The 4502-nt window shown below is 42.9% G+C and overlaps 1 pseudogene; it reads left to right on the top strand.

Annotated features, from left to right (window-relative positions):
• Nucleotides 1–1111: 1111 nt before the first annotated feature.
• On the top strand, nt 1112–1220 carry LOC133375880 (5S ribosomal RNA; annotated as a pseudogene).
• The last annotated feature ends 3282 nt before the right edge of the window (nt 1221–4502 follow it).

Raw genomic sequence — 4502 nt, forward strand, 5'->3', positions numbered from 1 at the left:
ACTTGGCAGCCAAATTGCTGATCAGGGTAGATCTGTCTACAATATAATAACAATTGTGGCACAGGTGCACTGATTAGTTTCCGGGCTCAGTTCAAAGTGCTTGTTTTGATCTATAAAGGCTTATGTGGCTCAGGACCTCAATATCTCAAGGAACGCCTCTCCCAGTATGAACCCACCTGGGCCCTGCATTAGTCATCTGAGGCTCTTATTCGTGTGCCCCCCTCCATGGGAGGCTTGGAGGGTGGCAACATGAGAACAGGCCTTTTCACTGGTGGCCCCCCAGCTGTGGAATGCTCTTCCCAGGGAGGCATTCCTGCTGCCTTCCCTATCCACCTTTAGAAGCCAGAGAAAGACCTTCCTTTTCACTCAGGCCTTTGATATGCTATCTTAGTCCTGGGTTTTAAATTTTGTATATTGTATGTTTTTAAATTAATTTTATATTGTATGTTTTCAAAACGTTGCAAGTCACCTAGAGACCACTGGATATGAGACGACTAACAAATTAATTAATTAAATAAAAATAATAATATACCCACTCATTTGGGAATCATAGAATAGTAGAGTTGGAAGGGGCCTATAAAGCCATCGAGTCCAAACCCCTGCTCAATGCAGGAATCCAAATCAAACATTCCCGACAGATGGCTGTCCAGCTGCCTCTTGAATGCATCCAGTGTCAGAGAGCCCACTACCTCTCTAGGTAATTGGTTCCATTGTTGTATGGCTGTAACAGTTAGGAAGTTTTTTCTGATGTCCAGTTGAAATCTGGCTTCCTGCAACTTGAGCCCATTATTCCGTGTCCTGCACTCTGGGACGATCGAGAAGAGATCCCGGCCCTCCTCTATGTGACAACCTTTCATGTACTTGAAGAGTGCTATCATATCTCCCCTCAGTCTTCTCTTCTTCAGAAATAAATCCCATTGAATTCAATGTGATTTATTTCTGAGCAGACGTGTACAGGATTGTGCTGTAAACTGATTGTATGTTGAACTGGAAGTGCTATTAGGAGTGTTTAATATCCTTAGAGGTCTAGCACTAGTTTTAGGTTGCAACCCTATGGACCTGGCCTCAGGCCCGGGGAGCAAATGCTTTAGTCCGGGTCTATCTGGCCTTTGCCTACAGCCATACTACCTTGAACACACTTGATCTCGTAAGGTAAGCAGGATCAGGCCTGGTTAGTACTTGGCTGGGAGACCGCCAGGGAATACCGGGTGCCGTAGGCTTAGAGGAAGGCAATGGTAAACCACCTCTGAATACCTCTTACCATGAAAATCCTATGAATGTATCCAAAAGAAGATTCATAGGGTCGCCATAAGTCATAATTGACTTGAAGGCATATAACAACAACAACATCTGGCCTTCAGAACTCTTGCTAAGTCAAAACCTCTCCCCAGGTCACTCTCCTTTCTGGTTCTGCTCCACCTCTTCTTTGAGTGCTTTACTATGACAATCCCTCTGGTCTGCCTAGAGGGATGTGTGTATATGCATGAGTGTATTAATTTACAAAGTGCTGAACCTTTATATCCTGGCTCGATCACCGAGATCATCTGTAGAAGCGTCACTGGTTCTCCCCTAGGTTGGCGGGGCTCACTTCATATCATCAACATGAAACCAAACCTTCAGTGTTATTGGCCCACTCTTGTGGAACGCCCTTCCAACAGCAATTTAGCAGGAACTGTCTGTATTAACTTTCAAATGCTTGCTGAAAACTTTCTTTGCCACCAGTCTTATACAGTACAGACAATAACTGTCAGATGAGCTGTTTTAATTTTGTGTGATTTTTATTGTTTTCTAATTGTTGTAAACTGCTTTTAATTCTTTTGCATGAAATTGTAGTATATAAACATTTGTATGAATAAATAAATGTGCATATGTGTATGTATGTAGGGAAACCTCTAACTTTTGCATGGCTGGAATGAAAGCAAATGTACAAAGGTAACAGTCACATCCATTACTCCACCTACTTTTGCTTCTAGCCCTGCTCACCCCTAGCATATGGCCTCCAGAAGGTTGCTCACAAAGAAATGTGGCCCTCATGCTGAGTTTCTCTGCTCCTGCTATGCACACTTATCTGAGAATAAGCCTGATTGAATTCTTTGGGGATTACTTCTGAGTGTATAGGATTACATACTTAGTTACAGGGCCAGCACCAGAGGGTGGCCAAGCTGGGCTCTGACCGAGGTCCCCTCAGGCCCTCTCTTTATCGTGGGAAGGTGAAGTCCCTGTTCAGTGATCCATGGCAGCGCCAGGTGCAATAGCATTGGGTTGCAGGAGTCAGAAACCCAACGCTGCCGTGGATTGCAAAGTGGGACCTCCCGTGGACCCCCACCCCGAATACAGAAGGCACAGGACTTAAATAAACCCACCTCACCTAACCTGTCACATCAGTGTGTCATTGTGAATGCCCCACACACTGTGCATGCAGGTCTGCCATCACCCAAGATGGTAGCAGGGGCATCCCTAAGGGGCTGATGTCTCCACCACCATCTTGGGTGATGGCAGACATGCAAGAGGATGCACTGACTTGACAGGTAGGTGGGGAGGGCAGGCTTATTTAAGCTTCATGCCGCCTGTATCAGGAGGGTATGTTTGGCCTTATAGCGCTGCAGGCCCAGGGCTGGCTGGTTAGTTACACTCTACTTTTCTGTCAAAGCAATCAAAGCAGCTTACAGTAAAAATAGCATTATACATCAATGCATACAATAAATTAAAATGGTAAGTACATCGATTTTAACAATAAAATAAGAATAACAATGTCAGCGGTTAAAACATCAAAAGGACTGGTGGTGTCTAAAGGTTCCAACAAATAGCAGCATTAAAATGGTATAAGGCAGATTATACTTAAAAACCACCTGAAATTAAAAAAAAAACCTTCCAATTTTAAGAAAGGAAAAGAATGATTACTAGACAATTTCAACCAGGAAGTATTTCTACAGTCTTGAGACCACTCCCAAGAAGGCTCTGTCATTTGTGCCCATCTACCTGGTCTTGCAGGCCCTGCCCCAGCCTGCCTGCTGACTAAATTGTTTTCTGTTTCCAGATAAATGGCAAGACTGACCTACAGCAGAAGCTGTGTACAAATAATATGTTTATTATTTATTCAATTTATATCCTGCCCTTCCTCTGAAACTGTAGATAAAGCTCAGCTAAAAACCACAAACAAATTTAAAAACAAATACAAATAAACCTGTCATCTTTTAAACACAGATAAATCAATAAAACTTCAAAAACAAATATGGATAATTAAATTATATATCTGGGTAGGTTTGCCGAAACAAAAATGTTTTCAGCACACGTCTAAAACAATATGGCAGGGTGCCTGCCTAATGTCAATACTGAACTCATTGTCTCTGGCACCAAACCAATAGACATCTAGGGGCTCGGTGATGCTCATGTGAGGTAGCCACCACGAGATGCCAACACCACGTTCCTGCTCCACATCTGTCAGAAAGAGCTCTGCAAACAGGTTGTTAGGTAACCAGATCTGGCACCCCAGCTGTGTCTATACAGATTCTGCAGCCAGACATCCGCCGCACCCCTCCCCAACCATGGGCATAGCTGGATGGCTGCCCAGTTCTGCATCCTTATGGGACTTCTATAGATGAGCCATTTACAGTCAGGAGGCATCATTAGTAGTACAGCAAACTCTGCCAGCAAAAAACAAAACAAAACTGGAAACAGAAACAAATGACACATCAAGAGGATTTATTTGTGGCCAGTTTTATATGTTGATAGAGAGTTGGGGGAAAGTATATTGTTTGGGGTTACCTATTAGATTTCTGCCAGTAGGGCTATCGGTGTGGGCTTCTCTAAAGCAGGGGTTGACAATGTGGTGCCCAGAGCTTGGAAGTAACTAGCCACAAGTAATGAATTACTTGTAATTTATTACTTTTTTGAGTAACGAGTGGGTAACTTCATTACATTTTGCTGGTAATAGAACGAGTAGTAACTTCATTACTTTTGAGGAGTAATTGTAATGTTTCTAGCATTACTTTTGTGCATTACTTGGGGGGGAGCAGGGGAAGTCTTCTGCTCCTCTGATTTGTGAATAAAAATCATGTACTTCAAATTGGGCTTCTGTGCAGCAGCGTGCTTCCTTCATGCTCTGTGGGTGCTTAGGAGGCTACAAGGGAGGAGGTGGATAGCAAGACGGGGTGGAGAAAACAATTGTTTAAAAATTGACAGGAGTGGAAGGAGAAAAGAGCTGGAGGCAATATGTATATACAAAATGTGTTGGGGTATCATTGCTGGGGGTGGGGTGAGGGGATGTGAGATTCTGTTATGCCATTCCGTTAATCTTATGGATAAAAAGTATATATACTACTACCCTCTGTGTGTGTGTGCTTATTTTTAATGTTGTTTTAGGCTACTTAGATGTGCAGCCAAGGCCAGCACCTTGTAGGCAATTTTTTTTCAAAGTAACTAAAATGTAATTGTAGCAATTACTTTTGAGTAAAAGTAAAGTAATCAGTTACTTTCAGAGCAATTGCAATTGTAACGGTAAT

This window comes from Rhineura floridana, chromosome 1, assembly GCF_030035675.1.
Source record: "Rhineura floridana isolate rRhiFlo1 chromosome 1, rRhiFlo1.hap2, whole genome shotgun sequence".
Lineage (NCBI taxonomy): Eukaryota > Metazoa > Chordata > Lepidosauria > Squamata > Rhineuridae > Rhineura > Rhineura floridana.